The 26,148-nt window shown below is 40.6% G+C and overlaps 1 long non-coding RNA gene across 6 annotated transcripts in view; it reads right to left on the minus strand.

Moving 5' to 3' along the window:
- Positions 1-26,148, minus strand: part of LOC144302980 (uncharacterized) — a 145,483-nt gene that overhangs the window by 76,981 nt on the left and 42,354 nt on the right. For 2 of the 6 annotated variants that reach the window (XR_013370019.1, XR_013370018.1), the window contains exon 4: positions 1,475-3,923. The exons of 2 other annotated variants lie outside the window; for them this stretch is intronic. This is a non-coding gene — a long non-coding RNA (uncharacterized LOC144302980). Of the gene's footprint in view, positions 1-1,474; positions 3,924-10,916; positions 15,985-16,707; positions 16,854-26,148 lie in introns of those variants that run through there. 2 more of the 6 variants (XR_013370020.1, XR_013370022.1) reach the window with 2 other exon arrangements.

Consider the following 26,148-nt stretch of genomic DNA (forward strand, 5'->3'; position numbering starts at 1 on the left):
CCCAGCCAATAGATGAAAATCCAGGAGCTCCTTTATAGGACCTGAGTTGCCCTCCTGGATACTAAATGGGAAAAAATAATCTTGCTTTTCCAATACTGCTGGCTTCCAAAACATACCAGGATGCCATAATGAATCATAGCAGACGCCCTCCATTGACTGGGTTGTTTACTAGTCCAGGGCATGGGTCCTTGGGTCCAGAGGCAGTAAATAAAATAGAAACATCACTGGACCTAAAATCAAAACATCTAGGTCAAAACCTATCTCTGCCACCTGCCACCGCTCGTGACATGGTCTTGAAAAAGCCTCCACGTTATAATGTGTTTTTTTTTAAAGTTAGATGTGGCTTTATATTTGAAATTTGTCTCATTAAAATTGAGACAAAGTATGTCTTATGGCTATTAATTAAACCTCTCTTATTTCTGGAAGGAAAACAAAAAGCCCTGCAAGATTGCTAGTGTGTTGGTGGTCCCCCAGAGTGAAGTCCCTTAAGTCCACATAAGGTAACAACTCCACCATGGATAATAGTCACCCAGAGATACTAGAAAATAATAAAGGAATCTTCCTCTTTAATGTCCAACTTTCCATGTAATTTACAATCTGTTGTTTAAGCGCTCTGTCCTTGTGGTGACATCATAGGCTCATCTTTACAATCATTTTATAAATGAACACACCGAGATTGAAAGGGTTAAAAAAAAAGTAGCAGGGGGACCGTGGACTGAATAGTCTCCATTTCTACAGATTGTGGAATCTAGACATTTAATACAACTTAAGAGGCATAGTATTTACCTCCTCAAAACCACAGAGTGTATGGAGCAGGAGGTGCAGGGAATGGAGACCCGTGGGAGAGGCAGGAAAGTGTTAAAGTACCAGTCGTGGAGAGGAAATGAAATAACCTGTCTACCTCCCTGACGCTTTCAAGAGCCTGTCTGGGGCCAGCGGCCTCAGGAAATGCCAAGGCTGTTTCGTGCCTTCACCTTTGGGCTGTTTTTTACTGCCATTCATTAAGGAGATCTTTTCCGTCAGCCTTATCATCTCCCTCTTGGCTCTTGGTCAGGTTGAGTCAGACCTGGAACACTTACTTTCACAAAGACTAACCAATCTTTTGTTTAGACACATATGTCTTCTACCAAAGCCATGCTGACCAGGGTCAAGGAAAAGGTCTGTAAAATCCCTGGTGTCTTGTACAGCCAGCAGGACATGACAGGCAGAGAGGGCTTGAGAGCAGGGAGACAGAATTGTGGGGAGCTGGGAAGAAGTTGACAGTATATAATGTGAGCAATTGGAAGCATTTTGAACCCTCTTTGTTTGAAAACTCTTAAGGGGACCAGTCTGGAGAGCATCCCTGAAAGTGTTGACAAATACAGACGTTGTTCATCCTGTTCCCTCTACCTGGATCACTTTCTGTTCTTCATCTCTGCTTCCTTTTCTCCTGGTCAATTTTCATTCATTCTTCAAATCTTATGCTACAACTCACCTCCTCAGGAAAGCCTTCTCCGGTCCTGCAGGCGAGGGCAGGTGGCCTCTATACACTCTTTATCACATCCCATCTCTTGCCAGTGTAGCACTCGCCAGCATCATAATGAAATCATAATGTGCATGGCTTTTGGAAAATGACCATACTCATTAGTCACTGGGCATTTTGTAAATTATCTCATAATTAACCTAATTGTAATTTTTAGACAGCAATATTACACAATGAAAATAATGTATGAAATTATTGTTAAATTAATAATGTGACCCTCACTAGTGTTTAAGCTCTTTGGGGGCAGGGACTGTTGGGGCCTGTATATCATTGGATTCCCAGAGCCTTACACTGTGACTGACACATAGGTGGGGGTCAAAATATGTGCTGAATACATAAATAAGTAAATGCATGAGATCATACCAAAGGCTCTGGTAATAAGTGAGAAAGCTCAAAGAGTAAAACATTCAGACAGAGAACAGTTTATCCCAGTGCAGGCAGGGCAAGCAATATCCTGATGCCTCTGTTTCAGCTGCTCAAGGGTTCCTGGGGTGGAATCTGCTGCCCATGTCATGTGTCCTCCCTGCACATAGAACTCCTCTTAAGCCTTATTCCATTCTTGCCTTTATGAGCAAGGAAAAAAGAAACTGGGAAGCCAGAGCCTTGGTTGTGCTGTACATTTCCCTTTTGAAAACAAAAAATGGTCTTTGCTCATTTCAGAGAAATTTGAAATTCATTTACATTTGAAAAATAGCTCATTGTGAGAGAAAAAGACTGTCAACCAGTGAATCAGACTATGGTTTTGGCAGTCTGATTCATCCTTCACAGAGTGCATGCTCTAATGCATTAGCTGTCTTTCCATGACGTTCATCACCAAACAAGTAAGATGATGTGTGTGTCTGTGTAGATCTGGTCCCCTCAGAGATGGCATTGGCTCAGGGAAGGGAGAGGTAGCCTCACTTTGTAATCCCAGTACCTATCATGGTGTCACAATAAATGCTGTTGAGATGACTAGATGCATCAAGTCAAGAGGTCCTGGAAGGGTCCTTTATTAAACCTAAAGTATCCTCCATCTGTCCCCCTCACGGGGCATAAATTCTTCCTTGGGGAGACACTTGCCAAAATGGCTTTCAGTAGCTCACTCTCTCGACATTCATTTTATCACAGCCCGGGTTCTCCCCAGCTTCCTCCCATGCTGCCTACCAGCTCAATAAGTCTGCTCTGTACTGCTCAGCACTATTTAGCCCTCTCACACTCTCCCTCTCCCCACTTGCTTTTCAGAAGGGTCTTGAAAGGAACATCTCCTCCAGACGGTGCTCCCTGCCACAGTTGTCTCAGATGACTGCATTTTCCTGGTCACAAAACATCCCCCATGTACAACATCTTCCTGGGCAAGCATTTATATAAAGATAGCAAACATGTTATGTGCACATTTCCATTAATAGATTGTCAAGAGTCAGCCTCTGGCGATCTTTCATGAGCTCAGTGGAAGTATTTAGTAGAATCTACATTAGAAGATGCTTTTTAAAATCTGTCAGTTTAATCAACATTCTTAGCCCATGCATCAATGTCATAGTAAGGAGATAGCCAAAAGCCTTGAGCACTGGTGACCTTAACCAATATCCTCCTGGTGCTGTGGTGATGTCCTTCCATTTTCAATACATCTTCACTTGATTCCAGCTCCATTTCTCTTGAATAGCCTCACTTATTTTAAGTCCTGGGTCTTTGGTATTTTGCACTGTTAATTATGTTTCCAAATAAATAGGCAAGCTGGGATTACTTAGACCAGTATCTGCAACCATTTGGAGTTATAGTTCAAAGATCAAGAAATGTAGAGGGGATCTTAGAAGAAATATATCAAGTTAGCCAAATATAGGCCAGATTCTATGAATAAACTCCTCTGGGAATACCACTCAGCACAGCGGCAGGACAGGGGCTAGTAGCTTACTAGCTGAAACCCTCCTTCTCTGGAAGAGTAACAACATGAAAAAGAAAAAGTATTCATCATGTGAACGGTCTGTGGCAGGAGTGGCCATCAGCATTAGAAGAGAAGTTTCTACTTTCCTTTATCAACACAACTCCTTTTAATGCCAACAATGTGCTCATCAGCTCTATTAACAAACCACCCTAGTACTCTACTTACCCACGTCATACCAGGCTTACCCTCCTCAAATATGATCACACTGAATGTTCAGAGGGAATCAGTTAAGTTCCTGTAATCTGGCCTCCCACCTCTAGAGAACATTGTGTGTGTTATCATTTCTCCCACCCTTTAAGGATGGAAAGTCAAGAGAATAGGTGGCCCCTCAGACAGATGACCTTCTGTGTACATTCCACAGTGTTCACCACATCATAAGGGGCAGGTGTTGTCCTTCATTCTTGTGATGTGTGCGGCAGCCAAGCACCTCCCAGCCAAAACAACTCATATGGTAGTGTCTCCATCTCGGTCTGGCTGTTGATTCTGAGGATGAATGAAAGGCGAAAAGGTGCATGGTGCATAAGAGAGCTCAGTAAAGGTGAGTTTGACTTTCCTGCCTTCAGCACATAGAGTCTCAGCAGCCCCCTTCCCACATAGGGACTAGTACAGAGTGATGCACTAGCTTGGCCATCGTCCACATACCCACAAGGAGGGGAGCCAATAGACAGGCATCAAGGGATTCAGGGAGGAGAACTGAGCAAACATCTCTTATGCACCATTATCGGACTGATATTGGCCATTTTATAGACACAAACACAATATTTAGAAGGATCTCAAGCAGGTTATATCTGCATTTTGCACATGAGGAAATCGTGATTTAGAGGAAGCAAGTTAACTTTTCATACAGATAGAATGTGAGTCTTTTTTTGTCAAAGTCTTTGTTTTTGCCCCTAAAACCTTACTGAAAAAAAAAAAAAAAAAGACTTTTTTTAACCTGTGTTCCAAACTCAAGGGCCTGGAGAACAACCAGATTGGAAGTTGATCGTTGACCCAAAACGTCTTCCAGACATTCTGACAGGCCATCAATATGTCACCACAAATGTCTAGGCTCCAGAAACTAATTTTAAAGTCCAAAGAAAAAATTGTCTTAGAAATATGCTAGTGATACAAAGGCAAAATAAAAACTAAAATCCTTTTCTTGATGCATTCTTAAAGTCTTTTTCTTTAATACAGAGTATGGGGGTAGTGAGAGAGAGAGAGAGAGAGAGAGAGAAGGAGGGAGGGAAGGGAAGAGAGTAAAGGGGAGAGAGAGAGAGAATGAGACAGAGAGAATGTTGAAAGGGACTTGAAATGTCAACATTCTCGGTAGTGTTGGGAACCCAAACACAACAGACTTAGGTCAGTGCCTAAGAACCAGAAAGGCCAACTGACGAGACAATAACCATAAACATGACCTCTTTTAAAATTGATGTTGCTCGTGTCCCTGGGAGAATACAAAACATAAAATCAAACAAAAACTATGGCTTGGCAATGATTCTGACTTTTAAGAGGATTAAATAAACGAGAGTTTGGGTCACAGAAAGCAATGGTCGTTCTTGGAGTTTCAGGAGCGGCAGGACACATTTTGAGATACTTTAGCAGGACTCAAGGAGAGCTGAAAGCTCATAAATTAAGTAGAAGAAAGTAGTTGACCTTGAACCAGTGAATACTTTGGGAGTGGAAACAAACACAAAAATAATCAGCATTCCTCTTTACTGGTGGAAAAGAAGCCAACCAACAGTGCTAGGTAGCTAGAGCATCGGGGTAAGAGTTTTATGCATATGCTCCCATTCTCCAAGTCCCTACTTGGAAGATGATGCCACTGGTTAGCAGCCTATGTAGAGGGTAGGTCCCTGCTGTGTGGGCTTAACTTCCCAGTTCACATCAGAGAATATCTTACCAGGACCGGGAACTCAGGGCCACAGAAGTGCCGCTGAGAAGCCATCCAAAGGCAACTTATGTTCCCTCACAGACTTGGCAAACTCTGAAGGTCACATCTCGATGTGACCTAAGGACTACAGCTTCCCCCATGAACTTTAATTCCCCTTTCCCCTGACTTCCTCCCACCAGTCTCAGCCCAGTTCAGTCCCCCACTTCAAAGAATTTCTTTTTTTAAAAGCAGCAAGGCTGATCCTTGTGGCCCCTCTGCCATATAAGGCTTAGGAGAGGAAAGGCGGGAAGAAAAGCACCTCAAGTATTTGCTGTGTTCACTTTCAAAGGGCACCCTGTTTGCAGAAGGGGTTATCTTGTGTCCACATACTTTGTTTTCCCTTGGTCTGAAGCAGGAATTTGATGAGGCGAGTCTGGGTCCCTTTCAGTACCACAGAGAGATGCTTTTCTGTGGGGACTTGTGACGAAATTAATTTTTTTAAAAATCATGTGCCCACAAGACTCATCTGTGAGAAGGGGGATGTCCAGAAGCACCCAGCTATTTTGGGTGGATTGAGGGATCAGAGAGTTCCAATTTTCTCTTCTAGGTACCAATGTAAAACAACAGAGAAAACCATGACAGTTCTCCTATATGATTAGGATACTGATCTACACAAACAATAGGAATAAGGCATCAAATCAAAAACCATGAGCCTCTTTTCTGTGAGGAAAATTCAGGACCTTCCATTCTTGTCCCCTTTTAACATACATGGAACAAGCACATAGAAAGCATTCAACGAAGACATTGAATTTCAATGAGCTGAAATCAAAGCACAGGCACACATTTTCAAGAGGAAAATAAACACTTCATTTCTCATTTGAAAACCACAGGGACACTTTACTACAAAGTATCTCAGAAAGGGCATACATAAATCCCCCAATATTATGGCACAGCTCTCTGGTTTTGCTAAATTCTCAATGGGTGTGCCTCTTTCCTGTCAGGACTTCTTAAATAAAAATGAAAGCACAAAAATGCCCAATCATCTCTGATTCTTCCCTTGTGAGGAAAAAGACCAACAAATAATCTTGAGCCCCTACTTTGAAGGGCATGTACTAACACTGTGATCTTAAAGGCACAGAAGATGCACACATCTTTGAACTCTTTCCTAGGTTTCGTGTCTTCTACACAACTACTAGAAGTGATCTTAAAATTAAAAATATAATTCTGTAAGAAAGAAATAAACCTAGGGGGTATGTGGGTGACTCTGTTGGTTAAGCAGCCTACTTCTCAATTTTGGCTCAGGTCATGATTTCATGGTTGTGAGATCGAGCCCTGAGTCAGGCTCCATGCTCAGCACAGAGTCTGCTTAAGACTCTCTCTCCCTCTCCTACTCCCTCCCTGCTTTCAAATAAATAAATATTTGAAAAAGAAAAAAAGAAAGAAATTTGTAATACAGGGGTTTCTTTGCCTTGAGCAAATCTAACATTCTTCCAAAATACTTCCACAGCACCTAGGATCCAAGATTCTCAGCCTATTCCCTTTCCTTGCTGGGACCTGTGAGCATTTACCTCACAGGGTCAGTATGGAGAGTTTACCTATTGGTAGACAAGACTTCTAATTTAATAGTAGTATCATTCCTGTTCAAGCAAAGAGCCAACTGAAATGTTAATATACGTTTAATAAGATTATTATCAATGCAACTGTCAACTAGTTTCGATTCAAAATAAGCAGAATACAAAAAGCAGTTAACCCTTTCAACAATCTTAGATACAACTTTCCTGAAAAGTGAACAATTTTAAAAGACCCTAAATCAGGGATCAACCAAGCTGCAGTCCACAGGCTAAATTCAGTCCACTACATTTTTTTGTGAATAAAGTTTCACTGGCGCACAGCCATGGCCATTCATTTACATATTTGTTGTCTATGGCTGCTTTCAACCTATAATAGCACAGCCAAGTAGCCGCAACAGAGACATTCCGGCCCCACAAAGCCAAAAACATTTACTGTCTGAACCTTTACAGTAATAGTTTGCCAACCTTTACCCTAAACTCTTTCACACAACTTTTTTCTTTTTTTTTTTTTTTAAGATTTATTTATTGATTTGAGAGAGAGAGAGAGAGAAAGCAGGTGCTCACAAGCAGGAGGAGAGGGGAGAGAGGATCTCAGGCAGACTCCCTGCTGAGCATAGAGCCCAACACAGGGCTTGATCCCCTGACCCCAAGATCACGACCTGAGCTGAAACCAAAAGTTGGATGCTTAACTGAGTGGGCCACCCAGGCACCCCTTACACAACTTATTCTCTAAGAAGTGGTCTCCACTTATTCATTTTTACCTGATATATCTTGTGCCAGAGGAGGGCTTAAATTACAACTGCTTTTTATAGAAACACAGAGAACATTTGATTTTCATACTCAAGAAAGACTTCTTATCTATTCTAATATCAGTATAGAGAACAATTTTAAAGGACAGCCTAAAATGTTTGCTCAGAAAGCATGACAAACTTTCTCCTGCCTACATATACTGTGTTGGATAAGGACCAGAGGGAGCTCAGAAGTAGCAAACATACGTGGAAAGACCATCATTGTTGACTACCAAATAGGCCCCTGGGCACAAGTGTGATCAGGTGTATGACAAGCCCCTGGAACAGCTAGCTACATAGAGCCAGATACCAGCCTTTACTGATTCCCTCTCACAGAACAGGTGCTACTTTGCTACTCAGACCCCAGCAACTGACATCTCATGGGCATGATTAGGATCAGGCTCACCTGCTGGAACAGAACCTAAACCACAAGGACTAAGTATAAGCTGGGCTCAAGGTATAAGCCCCTCCATGTCTGAGATCCAGACACCATCCATCCTGTTGCTCTGCCAGCCTTTGTCTATTGTCCTTTTTCCTGTGATCCCAGATGACCCTCGGCACACCGACATTCCACTCCCGGGTGTGGGCAGGGAAGAGGTGGAAGAGGCCAGAACTTAGTTACTTGGCCGTGAAGAGCTGCAAGAGAGGCTAGCATATCTAGTCTTTCATTCTGAGCTGCCACAGGCCCTGATGACATTCAAGCATTCCAGTGCCTGAAAGATGTGCAATCAGGGGACAATGAGCACTCTCTTCCACAATAGAGAAGTACTGCCCCAGGACGGATGAGTCTACCAAATCATTTCTTGAGGACAGATGTGAATTGGAAGAAGAAATAACAAATTCTCTAAAGGGAGAAAGAAGGCATGACCATATTTGGAAGAAATACTTAAAAGGAAGAGAATGGACCTAATGATAAATTTCCCCAAACCTCTCCTGGGACCAATGCTATCACACAGAGTTCGTTTCAAAATTCATACAGCCCCTAGGCTGGCTTCAAATCAAAGGTTGTGACCTTACTACTAAAATCCAGGTGTGTCTGGCCAGGGCTGTCAGCCATCATGTGATGTCCTGCTATGAGTCTGTAGTACAGAAGTGCCGGTTCAAGGCTGAACGACCAGGAAGCTCAATTCCAAAACCATCATATGGGGTAAAGCAAAGCTACTACCTCAGCCAAAACTCTCTGAGAGGCCCATCCAACCTGCAAACGGAAAACAACAGGAAAGAGGTAGGCAGACACCCCTCCACAGACCCAGGACTCAGTAAGTCTGCCCCAGATGAAAGAAAGGGGAAAAATGAATGCCAACATCTGTGACGAAGAGAGAGGTACAGGCTGACCCTGTCTTCCATTTATTTCAGGCCTCCTCCAAGCCACTGCTTGTCAGTTTGAAGGTTCACTTGTCAAGCCAAACACAGGCAGTGCTTAAACTGTACCAAAAAGAGAAAAGAAAACAGGAAAAAAAATCCAAATATGAAGTCCATCTTTGCCAAAGGGAGTTGCTCTGTCATTTGTGGCAAAAGGCACTGGTGCTACTGGTGCTATCCAAGTAGAAAAGAGAAAACAAACAATCCCATTAAAAAATGGGCAGAGGACGTGAATAGACATTTCTCCAAAGAAGGCATCCAGATGGCCGGCAGGTATATGAAAAGATGATCAACACCACTCACCATCAGGGAAATGCAAATCAAAACCACAATGAGATACCACCTCATACCTGTCAGATTGGCTATCTTGAAAAAGACAAGAAATAACAAGTGTTGGCAAAGATGTCAAGAAAAGAGTACCCCCATGCACTGTTGGTGGGAATGTAAACTGGTGCAGCCACTGTGGAAAACAGTATGGAGGTTCCTCAAAAAAGCTAAAAATAGAATTATCATCTGATCCATCACTTCCACTTCTGGGTATTTGTCTGAAGGAAGCAAAACCGCTATCTCAGATAAATCTGCACTCCTGTGTTCAATGTCACATTATTTATAATATCCAAGATATGGCAACAACCTGACCATCCATCAACGGATGAATAAATAAAGAATATGTGGTGTATATACACAATGGAACATTATTCAGCCATTAAAAAAGAAGAAAATCCTTCCATTTACAACAACATGGATGGACCTGGAGGGTATTATGCTAAGCAAAATAAGTCAAAGAAATACAAATACTGTATGATTTCTCTTATATGAGGAATTCCTATAAATCAAGAACATACTGAGAGTTGTCAGAGGCAGGGTGTCTGGGGTGGGAAGGGAAATGAGTGAAGGGGGTCAAATGTACAAAATGTTACAAGAGGAATGAGTTCTGGGGATATAATGTACCGCATGGTGACTACAGTTAACAATACTCTGTTGTATATTTTAAAGTTGCTAAGAGAGTAACTGTGTGAGGTGATGGACATTAACTAAACATGTGACCATCATTTCACAATATTTACATGCAGCTAATCACATATGCCTTAGGCTAATATAATGTTATATGTCAAGTATATCTCAATAAATCTGGGGGGAAGTTGAAGGAATAAAGGTAATATGGATTGAAAAAAATAAAAGAGAAAGAAATTTATCATCCAGCTATTCCCACCTTTTGCCACTTACAGAGAAGAGGCAAAGTTCATAGTTCCTGAAAGGAGATCCCTGCAGGTGGGAAAAGAAGAGGATGTAGTTAAGGCCTCTTCTTCTCAGGTGGCCTACACACCTTGCCTTGTCATGCTGGCTGCCTGAGTGGCTGCCATAGCTCACTGAGTGTGAGAGATGGTTGCATGAATCTTCATGACGCCCACAGCACTCATCAGCTGCTAAGCCAGAGAAGATGTTCAAGCCAGAGGAGGACTGCATTCATCAGCCAACAATCACAGAGAGGTCAGAACCAAGACTAGCCCTTTGTTAAGTCTTGAAGTTTGCTTTTAATTCCCTCTCAAGACTCCTTGGACCATCCTCTGCCCTCTGCATCCTTCACTGAGGAACCCCCAGACTGCTTATCAAGCACCCTGCCCACGCTGCCTGTACCAGCACTGTCCCAGTCTAGACTTCCCTCAACATCTCCTGCTTAAGATGTACTCTCTGTGCCTTTCATTTTACCACAAGAAAATTATCAGTGTTAGAAAGGAGCTGATAAAACATTTCTCTGAGTAACTCTTGGGTCAAAGAGGAAGTAAAATTTGCAGTTTTAGAGTTTTTAGGGAAAAAATGATATTGACAAAACAACATATTAAATGCATTAGTGTGCAGCCAAAGTTTATTTAGAGAAAACTGTGGTTTCATAAATGCCTTAAGCATTAAACAAGAAAGAATAAAAATAAATAAGCTGAGCAGAAAATGGGAGAAATATTAATAATCAACTCTAGGAAAGAGAAAAGGAACATAACTGTAGCTAAGAAAGATTAATATTACAAGGAAATACTGCAAACAATTTTAGGCTAACACATTTAAAAATGTCAATATATTAGAAAATTTTCTAGAACATTTGAATGGAAAGAAAATGACTCATCAAGTTATACTCAATTATATGCTAATTGATATTGGAAAAGAAAAAAAAAAGACAAAAAGAATACCTTGAAAAAAATCACCAGCCCTAAATGGTATATAATTCCTAAACTTGGGGGATTATCTCAGAAAATTGCAAAAGATGGAAGGCTTCTAATTTTAAAGTTAGTAGAAGCCTCTATTATTGTTCAGGAAATTCTCAGTTTCCTTTAGAGGTAATTTTGTTAAATTTGTTACAAGACTTCTCAGAAAAAGTAATTTTATATTATCTCAAGTTAATTTTTCTCCCTACACCTAAAGGTGTACTTTTGTCATTTCTAATGAATACTAGCCAGATTATAAAACTAAGAAATGTTTGTTTTACTCTTAAAAAGAAAAGTTGGTAGAAGCCTCATATCCAAAACCTGACACACACGGGCACACAGACACACTTATAGAGGTATAAACACAATGGCTATCCTATGCTACAGCTAAGTATTAAAAGAATAATTCAAAATGGCCAAGTAAATTAAACATTTAAGAATATATGAATTATTTAGTATTAGGAACTATATTAGTATCATTCATTAGTAAATCAAAGAAAGCAGATAACCATCTCAAGAGATGCCTTAAAGGACATTGGATTAAAAAAAAAACAAAAACAAAAACAAAAACAAAAACATACCTTTCATTCCTTCATTTAAAAATAATCGTAGTGAAGTCAGAAAGAAATATTTGGCTGGGGCACCTGCGTGGCACAGTCAGTTAGTTAATTGATAAGCTATCGATTCTTGGTTTCAGCTCCGGTCATAATCTCAGGACCTTGATCTCAGGGCCATGAGACTGAGCCTTCCATCAGACTCTATGTTCAGCACTGTGTCTTCTTGGCCTTCTCATGCTCTCTGCCCCTACCCATTGTGCACTCTCACTCTCTCTCTTATCTAAAATAAATAAATCTTTTTAAAAATATGTTGTTAAAATGATAATGATCATATCTATTGACAACCAATAATCACCTTTATACTTAAGGTTCAGAGACTGGAGACACTCACCTCAAGAATACGATAACCATGTCTTCTACCACCACTATTATTCTACTTTGTTATCAAAGCTGTGTTCTATGTAACTTGACAAAAAGAAATTATTGTAAAATAAGATACTAACGATACTACACGAGAAAGAAGAGAAAAGTAACATTTTTAGCAAAAGCTGTGATGATCCATTTGGAATATTCATGATAACCAACTGAAAGGACATTTGAACCAATGAGATTTCCTGAATTTGTCCTGTTAAAAAATAGAACAAATGAAATAGCCCCCTGATATAAGATAAAACTTAGGCAAGTCCATTAAAATAGTCATAAACTAAGAATAAATGCATCAGGAAACGTAAAGCATCTGTATTTCAAAGAAACAAAACTGTAAATTACCGAAGAGAATGAGCATGCATAAGCATGCATTATTCACAGATGGAGCAACTTAATGTCAAAGTCGTGCCAATTATTTATAAGCTGGTCTATAAATATTACACAATTCCACCCAAACCCTACCAAGTTTCTTCTTGCTGTTATTGTTTTTGAATTGTTCTTTGCTGCTTCTACTGTGGTTATTGTGTTGAATTTTAGTGAAAATGAAGTTCACTTGGGAAAAATACATGTGGTAACTAAGATAATTATGAAAGAAGAGCAATGAGGAAGAACCTCCACATGGTACAAACTACAGTTGTAATATTAAGGCAACATGAAGGTGCTACAGAGTGCAAGGTGCACAATATTGTTTAAGATACTGTTTTTATTCCCAAGGAGATTCCCATAGACATCAACAGGGAAATAGATGGAAAAATTCATGGGAAATAGGCATAGAAATGAATATTTGCTGAAATACTACTTATAATAAAAATATGAATACAAAGTGCTCCAGGGATGCAGGATGCAGTTTCCTACTCTCCCTCTGGGAGGTGGGGAAGTCCTGTGTAAGCTGGTCTATATTGGGGGCTTGGATGAAGAAGGGTGGCAGGGCTCAACCAAGCACATGGTGGGTGTGGTCTGAAAATAGGTCGCTTTGAAGAAAAAGCAGTAGGACTGTTAAGCGAGAACATAGCTCCCAGAGGGGACTCTGAAGGATATGGGGTGAGAATGGGAATCTGCAGTCAGATTGTGAAGGGATTTGAATATCCTTAGGATACAGGGATCCAAGGGTCTAAAATATTTTTTAGCAAATTTAGAGTCCCAAGCTCCATGCTCAGAAATTGTGATTTGCTTTGCTGTTGATTCAGAGTCACACCCAGGGTTTGAAAGCCACTATTGTAGGCCACGAGTAGCTACTGAAGAAAGAGCTGATGTGATTCTGGCTGTTTCAGAAAACTTACTCTGGCAGTTGTGTGAGAGTGTAAGACACTGGAAAACAATGGGAGAAACTAAGTCCCAGAGAGGGAAACATGCTTGTTTAAGCTGGCACCACAAGCTAATGTCGGAGTCCATCTTGTAGCATGAGTTCCCCAACTCCCAGTTTAGGAAGGGCCATATGGAATTTCTAAACGATCACAGGCAGCGTCTGAGGTTTGTCACATCCAGTAGGCAATGGTTACCTACTGACCTGGTAGGCAGAGCCTAACCACCTCTCACTGCAAAATAATCTTCATAAATATTTGAGATAGTAAACCATTTCTATAAAGAGGACAAGAAAGGGGGGAAAAGTTCAACATGAAAACACCTGGAGATTCTATTTGGCAGAATCATAATACACAGGATGCACAAAACAGGATTCCACAAAGTGATATAAAGAATTCACCTGTGTATTTTCACATAGGGCATGGGGTAAGAGGGATACAAATCTCCAAATTTGCTTTTTCCTTCCTTCTTCCTAGGACTTGGATCATTCAAATATTTGTGTGTGGGTGTGTGAGGGTGTGTGCACACGCATACACTTCACACACCTTTGAGATTCCTGATGTGATGAGAAAAGTGCTTCAGGTATCCAACACACCCTATTATCTTGGGCCTCCAACCTATACCCACTAATGATAATGGAGTGGAGATCACTACGATCTACTGCATTCAGTACTCAGTTTCATCCCAGGTATGCAGGACCTAAGGGAGATGTCACAATATTGAGAAGATGGTTTCTTTTCATTTGTTTTTAAATTTCTCTCAGATGAATCAGAAATGAAACTAAAAAGAAACTGTTTCATTGCTGACAAACTTGATATCCAGCTGCCTTGTCAAAAGTCAAGATTATGGCATGAAACTGTAGGAAAATAACAGTTAATATCATTTTTTTGGCAGAGGGGGAAATGGGAGAAGGAAAGAAAAGATAGGAAAGAGGGAGGAGAAAACAGGCTGCCTCTTTTGATAGCTCCCCCTTTACTATTCAACATTTAATAACTAAGCATTTCCCAAAATGATATCGATGGCAACAAAAAACAGGGCCAGAGAAAATATAAAGAACAGTGATCCCAAAATGACCCTAGACTTCAGCCCAAACTTGATCCCCCAAGCTCAGGTTCTCACTCCAGTGTGGTGGTTAATAACTCTACTCAGGATGTAGGATTAATGCCAATCTAGGTCTAGAAAAAAATGAAACCTCAAACATGCCACAAATCCCAGTCACTGGGAATCTGGGCCTATAATATCATGACAGGGAAGTGTCTCAAAAACACAGGATATGAGGGCCTCTGGGTTTGTGGAGACCCTAGTGAATAATACTCAGCTGAGTATTATTCTGACACGCAGATAGGCTCACACTCAGCTGAGGCTCTGTTACCCCATTTATCCAGTGGGGTCCCTGGTCTCCTCACCCTCTTCCTCAGAGATCCCCAAGGCCAGAAAGTATCAGGCATTCTTCTGCACACGGCCAGCCAGGCACATGATGCCACCATGACGATTTTAGTTCAACTAGAAAAAAGTAACTGAATAAGGTCCTTGACTTTTTAAAACCATTTCATAAAGGCAGAGCACCTGTCCCACTGTGCATGTCTTTCGCTCTTTCCTCAAAGTCTGCTTATTTGGACTCACTTTGGCTTTCCACACTTGGCTGTCATGCTCTTTAATGTTTCTGCTAATGATGCAATGTTTTCTGGATGGCAGGAGATGTGGGTTCAAATTCTGCCTCTACCACTTCCAAGTGTGTGACCCAGCTAGAATGAGTTACACAACCTCTTTAGGCATCCGTGTCCTCGTTTACAAAATAATAGCTGCCACACATGATCTTTTCCGAGGCTCAGATGAGATCACATGGGAAGCACTTCCATGCCTAACACCTGACAAGCGCTCACCTGTGAGTGTTATGAACATATACAAACGGTTTCCAAATCCTAACAGAATAATCACCTAGACTTTGTTGAAATGCAGATTCCTGGGTGTCAAACCCAAACACCTGATTCATTAGGTATGAGAGGCTCAGGCATCTTCCTTTTGAAGAACTATATCGGATGGTGCAGGCAGTCTATAGATAATATTCTGAAAACCCCTTTTGCAAGTGTTGCTTCCAACACAAATACCTCCCCACTGGCCCAAGCCCTGTGAGACCCTAAAGTATCCCTCTGAGGGAAGACAGCTTCCAACCTCAAAAAAATTGCTGAAGAGGTAAGAGCCCAGGAATTTTTGAGACTTTTTCTCCAAAGCCATCAGTGGCAGCTGGGAAAATGGCATCAGTTTTGTCCTCTTATCTCTCTTTACTTATTGAAGTTATTTTGTTCTGTTGCAGCTACTGGTTGCCAGGAGCCCAGCTTCATCCCAATCTGCCCATCATGTTGACATTTCAGGTCTCAGTGGAGAGGACGGTTCCTGCTTTCCCAGAGGACAGTGAGCCAAGAGCAGAGTGCCTTGTTCCAGCACTGGATGCACATTCCAATGGGAGCACCAAACTCCATTAAGACAGATCCTGAAAAAAAAAATAAAAATAAAAAAAAAATAATAAAAGGGAGCCTGGGTGGCTCAGTGGTTTAGCGCCGCCTTCTGCCCAGGGCATGATCCTGGAGACCGGGGATCGAGTCCCACGTCGGGCTCCTTGCATGGAGCCTGCTTCTCCCTCTGCCTGTGTCTCTGCCTTTCTCTCTCTCTCTGTCTCTCAAGAATAAATAAATAAAATAACTCTAAGGAGTTACTCAGGACCTATGCCTATGGAGATGGGCCTGATAACTCTACAGCCCAGGAAGTCTTCTGGAAATAGGAAGAATCCCAAGTACTTTTAATAATTAACAACCTTACAATGAGAGAGAACACACACCAAGAAGTAGGACATTTAACAGAAATATCAGAGAGGTTTTTCTGGTCATGTACATTCCACTGGAGAGTCAACTACTCTCTCACTAAGAAGGAATTCTCCCATCACTTCCTAATAGATAATACTTGACGGTCACTGTCATGATGAGCAACTGGAACTGATAAAAGTGGGTTGGAATGGGAAAGTATGAGAAATTACCAGACTCAAAGGAAAACTGAAAACAAAATCTCTTCTTTCTTTCTTAACACACACACACACACACACACACACACATGTCCTATGCTTCATGGACCTCTGCATCACTAATATATTTGATATCCTCCCCCCAAGAAGAACAAAGGGGTCCCAGCAATCTTTTTCTGCTCACAATCAAGTCAGGTCTTCTGCCATGAGACATGTCCTAATTTTCTTCTACTTCTTTTCCACTCAGGCCCATCTGTTGGGTTCTTCTGTATGTTCTTTGGCTCTTTGGTTTCCACAGAACACTGCAGCCACTTCTCTGGAAGACCACCTCCTCACTCTGAGCTCTGTTGGGGCCAAAATGTTGACATTCTAAAGTTTCCAAAGTGTGTCCTCTAGAGTCCTCAGTCCACCAAAGCCACTGTGTTCCATGCAGAAGAGGGACCTATACCTCTGTTCTGGACTCTCCTTACCCAGCTGATACCATCACAATATGGTTATGCAAAAATGTCTTACAGAGTTTCATGAAAGATTCAGTTTTCACCCTCCATCCCATTCTCCTGGACACAGACAGCACTCCATGAGAGGGTGGCCCAGGGGAAAAAAAAAAACAAAAAAACACATGATATGAATTGCCCAAAAGTCTCCTTCTCCCCTCTGATGGCCAATAGACTAAATCAAATGCTGTTTCTTCCTTTAGGATGAGTTTTCTCCCAGGACGTTCTTTCCGGCATTCATGCAAATACATTTCTGCAGGTTCTCCCCCACCAAGAATCCCAACATGTCCCTAAGGAGTAAACACAGCTTAAGATCAAGCTGGGATCTCCTCACACACAAACACAAATTTTTCCAGCTCCCTTGTTTCTCATCTGTTTTCTAAAGTTCTGCATCTGATCTCCATAAGTAAGAAAAAAATAAAAATATCTCTGATGTCTCCAAAGCCCATCATTTTAAAAGTGTGAATTAGTCAATGAAAGTCCAGGTGTTTAGAAATATGCTTTCTCATTTAAGTATTGAATATAAAGCTACCTTGATACAAAATTATGTTTGCCTTTGACCGTCCCCATCTCACCATTTTTGTGCCTTACTACTCACCCTGCCCTCGGCTCTCTGCCCATTAGATGGACCCTGTCCTGGCCTTCCTCTGCCCTAACCCAACAGTGACCTGGTCTCCAAATTTCCTGCCCCTAAAGACTCTTCAAAATGTACCTGTCTTGGATTCAACTCCCACAGGCCCTGAACTCCTACACTACACAGTCAATCCCTCACTGTGATCATCTATTGATGAACTAACCTTCTCAGTTTCCACAACTGAAGAGTGTTTTAGGAGCAACAGCTTAATCTCAAGGTCCTGGAGAGTGCAGCCTGACCAGAAGAGGGGATGGGGTGGAAGCTAAATCAGGAATGCTTTCCCTCTTGACTACCACTCTCCAAATAGTGATTGCCTGCCCTATTTTAATTTGATAACTTCCTTCTTATCCAGCAGTCTTTTATTAGAAGACAAGAAAAATAACCACTAAAACAAGCATTATATCATTGATCTCTCCAGAGAGCCCACAGAAATGGAGCTTTGTCCTCCTTTCTCCCCTGGCTCCAATATTTTCACTTTCATGGTCATTATGAAACAAAAAAATATTTAGCTCTGGCTTCCTGGAATCTTCTGTGTAACCAAATCTGTAGGTACGTGGGAGATGAAGGACCTTAGGGGAGTCTATATAAGCATATTCTCCAAAGAAGAGACATAAACTTCCTTATCCTTAACCCTAGAGCCAGGATTTTTTCCCCTCCACTAGACAAAGCCCATCACATCTGTCAGAGGTTTTCTGAGCTTTCCAGAGGAAGGCCTACACCAGCTAATGCTGACTCATTAGTGAGCCAAGCACCACACGTGGAAAACAGGGCTCATTTGTGACATGACAACACATAGAGGCAAAAGAAGAGAGTCCTGATTTTATAATAATGAGATAATTCTCATTAACATGCTTTCTTTCCATTTTTCAGTGACCAAGCATGCATGTCCTTCAACAACAGAATTATAGAATTTTTCAACCAGTATCACCCAAAAGAGCTTCTTAAGAACTCTTTAATAATATAACCAGAAAACATCTTCTTTATTTTCATGCCTCCTTTTCAAGAAACCGTGTAAAAAAAAAAAAAGTGATTTCTGTGGAACTTTAAGGCAATTCAGGACGGGGTGGAGATGCTTAAGGTTTTGAGCTATAGTAAGTTCTGACTGACTCTGTCTAAGCCTTCCGATCACTTGATTTATCTATCAAATGATGTGCCCAAAGTTCACAAGGGTCCTATCAAACCAAAACTGGAAGTTTCTTTAAGATGTCTAAAATTCTGAATAGGATGAGAGAAACCTCTAATTTATATCTCTGACCAATACCCTCCTTTTGCCCTACAGTCTTCATCTCATTTTTCCAACATATTAGCTCAGATGCAGTTTGTGAATAGCAAAAAATCCTAAATAAGAATGTATTAAACAAACAAAAAAAAAAGAATGTATTAAACAATATAAAAGTTGATTTATGTCTCAGTATAAGAGGTCTGGGGCAGAGCTATTTCTCCACAAGCTTAGACTCAAGTCCCTACTACATTGTTGCTCCTCTGTGCCTGGCCTCAACCTCATGGACCAAGATGGTGGCTGGTACATTCCAGGCAGGAGGGTGGAAGAAAGGATAATGAAGAGGTAGAGGCAAAGGGCTTCCACACTATCTCTTAAGTTTATCAGAAGCTTCTACGGGACATTTCTGCATATATCCCACCGAAAAGAATTTAGTAACATGGCCAAATCTAGATATGAGGGAGTCTAGGAAATGACATCACTATCCTAAAGGCCATGTATAGTCAAAAGTCAGAGGTTCTCTCACCATGGAAAAGAGAAGGGACTAGATATCAAGGATTACTAGCAGAGTCTTTGCCATTACCAATTAATATTATAATATTCAAATCACAATGAATTTTGGATTCAAAGATGAGGCTGGCTGAAATGCTGGCAGTAGATCAGAGGAGCCAGTAACAGACTCCATGATCAGAAAAAAATAGTACTCAAACACAGACCAAAATTGAAGCAGAGGTAAGACAGCACATGAGGGAAGGAAAAAAGCTCAGGATAATTAAGGATTGTTTAGAACCTACCAGATATTAAAATCTAAGTTCATGGGAATCAAAAGTTTGATAATAGTGTAGAGAAAGACAAATGAATCAATGGAACAGAATAGAGTCCAGAAATAGTGCCAGGTGTGTGTATATGAGGAAAGATGGATTATTCAGTAAATAGTATTGAAGACAAAGGGCTATCCATTTAAGAAAAATAGATCACCTCCTCCCATAACTTGGGTATTCTAGAAACAGTACCTGAAGCAAGACTTAGGTGGCTAATGGTTTTTGGAAGATGCAATTCTAAGAGAGTAAGGATGGAGGGAAAGAGAAGTGAGATATGGAAGAGTGGAAAGCCATTACAAGGTAATGGGTGCTGAGCTGGCTACTGCTTCATGAACAGACACAATCATACAGCCATGCAGGACATCCACAGACATGCTATATAAAAAACAGTGCCTCTGACCTGTCCATCAGAAGAACAAATAGAGTAAACACCTGCTGATTCCCTTCTGTCTCCTATTTCCAACTGGTCACAGTGTTCACGGATTTCCAATATCATGCCTCGTCTATTAGATGTCACAGTTTCTACTGAACAGATCCCAAATAATGATCCTATAAGCAGGACAATGTGTTGTTTTCAAGTTTACTTCTTTAGAGATTCGTAATGGAGTTTGACTGGCAGCCTTGAAAAAGAAAGTTGTTTGTATTGAATTTTACTTTGAATAACAATGGTAACTGGCCAAATGCAGTAAGAGATGCTAGAATTCACAAGGTTTGCCAAAGGACCCATTCCTTCACCTTCAATATCATGAAATTGAGCCAGTGAATGTTTTCTGGATATTCATTTCCATAGTAATTTTCTTCTCATTCCAGAAGCTGGGGGAGGGAGAGAGGGCAAAAGAGTTTTCCTCCCCCCAGGGCAGGATCACTCTCATCTTCTATTGAGAAATCCAGCTTCAGATCAGAAATATCCATCATCCTATGCTTATTGAGCAACAAGAGTGCGGAGGGTCTTATGCCAAACTCCAGGCACCAGGCACTGTTGAGTCTCGTGGTGAGATTCTAAATTCACCCAGCCTAGACATGCTTGTCTTCCAATTCTGGTCATGACTGACAAAAAGGAAAATAACTAGAGGAGCCAGAAATATGAAAATAATTTAGCACTTCTGAAAACTATTAGTTTGGGTTTGATTTCTATTTGAGACAAAAAGTCAGAATTTTATTTGATCTGAACATTATACCTAATAGTCCCTAGGTCCCAATAATAATGGCTAAGAAGAGTCCCCTTTAGGTTTCTCCCCTCTGCATGGGAGCTTCAAGAGGGAAGAGATTTTCTGTTTTGTTGACTGATCCATCCCAAGTGCCTAGAACAGTACCTATTACATAGTAAGTCAAAACAAGTAATTTAATAAGTAAACAAAACTGTGGTAAAATGTTCCCTTCTCTTCTCACTTGAACCTTCGGTGAACAAAATAATGATCTCTGATATGCTATCATTTTTTATATCTAGTTACCTTTTTGTGCGTTTGGGGCTACTGCAACAAAATTCTCCATTTGGAGAAAGGAGAAATCTATTGAATTAATTGATCCAGGTGTCTTTGATTTGCTAATATTTGGAATGCATCTCATGATTATTTTTCTACAGGAAGGTTTTAAACTGTGTCTTTACTTTTTAACAAGGTTCAATTTAAGAGCAAAACACAGTTTACATTTCTTAAATAAGCAAAGAAAGAATTCTGGCTAACTTGGGCAAGAAAAAAAGGAAATATATTGGAAAACTGCATGTAGCCTCCAAAATTAAAGGAAAAATTAAAAGAATAGAAATTAAGACAGCTCTGGAGATATAAGGAAAAGAATTAATGAATAGCATTTCAGGGTACATCTGCTTGAGGACAGTCGGCTACAACAGTCACACTATTCAATACTTGAACTCCAGGGAAAATGACTATGGAAGTGTGAAGCCCCTTAAGAGTTTCCTACCTAGGAGTGACTGGGTGGCTCAGTCGGTTGAGCATTTGCCTTCAGCTCAGGTCACGATCCCAGGGTCCTGGGATGGAGCCCTGTGTCGAGCTTAGGAATGGACCCCGAGAATATAAATAATAGTGAAAGGGAATATAAGGGAAGGGAGAAGAAGTGTGTGGGAAATATCAGAAAGGGAGACAGAACATAAAGACTCCTAACTCTGGGAAACGAACTAGGGGTGGTGGAAGAGGAGGAGTGCAGGAGGTGGGGGTGAATGGGTGACGGGCACTGAGGGGGGCACTTGACGGGATGAGCACTGGATGTTATTCTGTATGTTGGCAAATTGAACACCAATAAAAAATAAGTTTATTAAAAAAAAAAAAAGAAATGGACCCCAAGCAGGCAAAAGCTGATGTTTCTTACTACAGCCTTCACTAACCTGGTGACCCCATCAGTACATGGCCTACGATTAAAAAGCAAATTTCATTGTGAACTTTCCTCTACTCAAAGGGCACAACATAACTGCCTTTCATGAAGGTGAACTCTGATATCAGGTCTAAATAGCAACTAGGATAGTCTTTAGGAGACCAGAAAGATTAAAACAGTCCATGCTACAAAATGCACATACATTAATTCTAGTGTTGCATTCAAGAAGCTCCTTCCTGCCACAAAATGAAAACATTCTGAAATGTGAAAGCAAAGCACCTTATTTAAACAGCTAGAAGGTTCATTTTAAGAATGGATTTGACAATAGGAGCAGATTCATACATTCCCTTGCCAAAGACTTCTACTGGCCCATAGGAGTGTCTTCGGTATTTTCAAAGTACAGGAAGTTCCTGCTTTCTGTGGTGGCAACGAACTATAAAAATGGCTACGCAAGCTGAAACCATGCAAAGTGGTCTGAGTAATCAATGGGGAAAATTACAATTATTCCATGGCCTTTAAAAATTTCTCTCAAAACTTGAAAAGATTTGTTGGTTATAAATGTATAGAAAAATGGGGGAAATAGCAAAACTAATATTTATTAAATATATCATAACTTAGGGACGCCTGGGTGGCTCAGTGGTTGAGCATCTGCCTTTGGCTCAGGTTGTGATCCCGGGGTCCTGGGACAGAGTCCCACATCGGGTTCCCCACAGGGAGCCTGCTTCTCCCTCTGCCTATGTCTTTCCCGGTCTCTCACAAATGAATAAATAAAATCTTTAAAATATATATATCAGTGCAGCCCTGGTGGCGCAGTGGTTTAGCGCCACATGCAGCCCAGGGCGTGATCCTGGAGACCCTGGATCGAGTCCCACGTCAGGCTCCCTGCATGGAGCCTGCTTCTCTCTCTGCCTGTGTCTCTGCCTCTCTCTCTCTCTCTCTGTTTCTATGAATAAATAAATAAAATCTTTAAATAAATAAATAAATAAATAAATAAATAAATAAATAAATAAATAAATAAAATAGATTTATCATAACTTTAAAATTAGAAACATTGAAAATTAAAATATTTTCTTTACTTGTAAGAAGCAACTTATCAACAGGAGTTTGAACAGGAGTTTGAACAGGAGTTTGAACAGGTCTTGCTTTCTTTTTCCTCATAGTATAACTACAAAGTAAGGGTCTTATCTGTGCTTTGAAGTTGTCACACTCTTTTCTAATTTTGAGTCATCTTCCAACATTTTACCCTTTGTGCTTTGGTTTCAGTGTTGCAAAATACCTCCAAGAGTTCCTTTAACGTGAAGATTTTTTGCTGGCATCACTTCCTGTAGGTCATCTTCATGCTTTTTGTCTCAAATACTTTGTTCCTTTATGTTTGCAAGTTCATCTTCACTAAGTTCCTCTGGCTGCATTTCTAGAGTGTCTTAGAGGCAGGCTCAACAATCCATAGCCAGCTGTTCTTCTGTAACTCCATTATGGATACACATTTCACTTGCAGCATTATTGAATTTTGTTCTTTTCTGTCTTTTTATCTTTGTTAGCCAACAGTCTCCCTTCAGTGATTGATTTTTGTAAAGTGTCATTTCATGACCAAGTGACAAGGAGGCAACATGATTGGTCACTTATTGTGAAGTGCATCTGTTATTTACATAGTCCTCTATAAACTGAAAAGGTGGCAGCAACATTTGTACTTTATGCAAATACTCAATTAATACTATAACTGAAATTTGAACTGTGTGGTTGGGGGACTGGTGTGATTTAAGTAAACCATCATATCTGAAATCCATACATATCACAGTCATGCAGTGATGACTGCCTGTTCTGCAGAATATTCTGCTAAAAGCCATTTCGCAGGTCCTGAAATCTAGCATGTCGTCTTTGTTATCCTATTTTGGGTGAATTCTTAGGTGGGTAACCAAATATCATGTCCTATCAGTATTTGCTTATAACTATAATGAAGAGAGTTTATATCTGACAACTGAATTAGAAGTACCCAATAAATATGATTTTTTGGTCCTCTGCCAAATACATTAGATTTTTTTTTGATATGTTGATTTATTTTGTCTACAATGAAACAAGGTAATCCTTTGCTTGTATCTATAAGGTTGAAACTAGGGAAATACTTATTTATCCTTTAAGACTCAACTCAAATGTTAACCTCCTCCATGAGCCTTTCCTAGCACCATCTTACTTGTAAATCCCCAGGACATCCCATCCAGACCCATGTATGGCTCTCTCCACACTGTACTCTCAACTCTTGGGAGCATACAGGAGGCTCTTGAAAAATAAAGATTTCTTCTTTTTTATCATTATATCCCTGTACTTACTAGACATATTAGACACATAAATGTTTCTTAAATAAAGAAATATCTCAAACTCTTCCTCTAAAAACCATTTTTTGGGGGGGGCAGCCCCAATGGCCTAGTGGTTTGGCACTGCCTTCGGCCCGGGGTATGATCCTGGAGACTCGGGATAGAGTTCCACATTGGGCTCCCTGCGTGGAGCCTGCTTTTCCCTCTGCCTGTGTCTCTGCCTCTCTCTCTCTCTCTCTCTGTGTGTGTGTGTGTGTGTCTGTCATGAATAAATAAATAAAATCTTTAAAAAATAAAAATAAAAATAAATAAAAAGTTTTTTTTCCTAGTCAATAAAAGGATGCCCACTAATATGAGATCCTAATAGAAAGGCCCTAAAGGAATAGCTAGGAGATGCAGTCTAAAGTCCTAGCGTTTATAACCAGGAGCACCAGAACCCTGTCCCAGATTGGTTAGGATGAGTTGAAGGAAGCCCCAAAGATAGAATAACTCAAACAACCTACTATCTGCAAATGGCCTCTGCTGACTCAACATCGGCTTTGGTGTTTTCAGCCTTCTGAATCCATAATGGGTAACACATGTGGTGACAGAGTTATGAAAAAATATATCAGTCATATGGTTCAGTGTATAAATCTGAAGAAAATGCCTTTTAAATGAAATTGAGACAAACATGTCTTGCTCCTTTTGCAAAGTACAGAATGTTCCACATGGACTAATCAAACTTTATAGCACTACTATGCAACCTTCTACATTTCCTAACACAATGTCTCTCCCAGAATTGTTGCTTGTTGGAAAGTTGTCACATTTCTGAACCCTGCAGTTCTGTATTGTGTAGAATAGAATGTAAATACCACAGAATACATTTGACTGAGCTTCTAGGAAAGCATGACACAACGTACATAAATTCCACATTAGGCCTTTCTCTTCCAGACACACATGCAAATACACATAAATCAGAATCAAATGCAAGAAAGGATTTGGCTCATTGGTCATGTTACACAAAACTCTTCCCATTGAAGTGATTCTTTAATCTGAAGATTCCCACAAATATTTAATAAACTTCATCTGACAAAAGGGATCATTGTTGTTTTACAATAAAAAAAACTTAGTGAGGCTCTTGATCCAATTGTGGGATGGAACTAAGAACAAAATTAGGTCTCCTGAACCCCCAAATTTACTCTGATGTAAAAGTTACAAGAGAATCACAAAAAGCTACTCTAGGTCTTTATTGATAGTTGAGGGGAGTATACACATGTGTGTGTGCACATGCAGGCACATGTGTGGAGATGGAGGAAGAGGTATATACTACCACTTTGACATGACAGCCTCAGCTGAGCCACAGAGATGGCAGGGCGTGATGTGTGTGAGTGCGGGTGCAGTCCCCCAAGCCAAACTGAGCTAATGGGGGAGTGGCAGGCTTTATTGCTAGGCAATAAAGTTAACTAGTATTGTGAAGAGCTTCATATGTCTCATCTCAAGTATACAACCTAGATTTTACTTTATAAACAGTAGGACCTGCATCTCCAGATTTTGAAGGGGAAGTCATCTCAAGGTCTTGCTTTTTATTTGAAAGAGCACCATTCTGTAACAATAGGGCATGTACTTGGAATTCCTTGGTGGTGGTCTGGTTTGTTTGTTCGGTTTTTGTTTGTTTGTTTTTTGCTGGCAGAAGACTATGGTTCTGATCTGCCCTGCTGGCCTTGCACTCATAGACCTAGCCATGCAGCACACAAATGCAAGCCCAGGAGGTTAGAAAGGCAGGAATGCATCAATGGAAATAACTTTATACTAGATTCTTAACCTCATTTGGACTCAGTGGTTCTTATAGAAAGAGCAA

Source organism: Canis aureus, chromosome 32 (genome assembly GCF_053574225.1).
Source record: "Canis aureus isolate CA01 chromosome 32, VMU_Caureus_v.1.0, whole genome shotgun sequence".
NCBI classification, from domain to species: domain Eukaryota; kingdom Metazoa; phylum Chordata; class Mammalia; order Carnivora; family Canidae; genus Canis; species Canis aureus.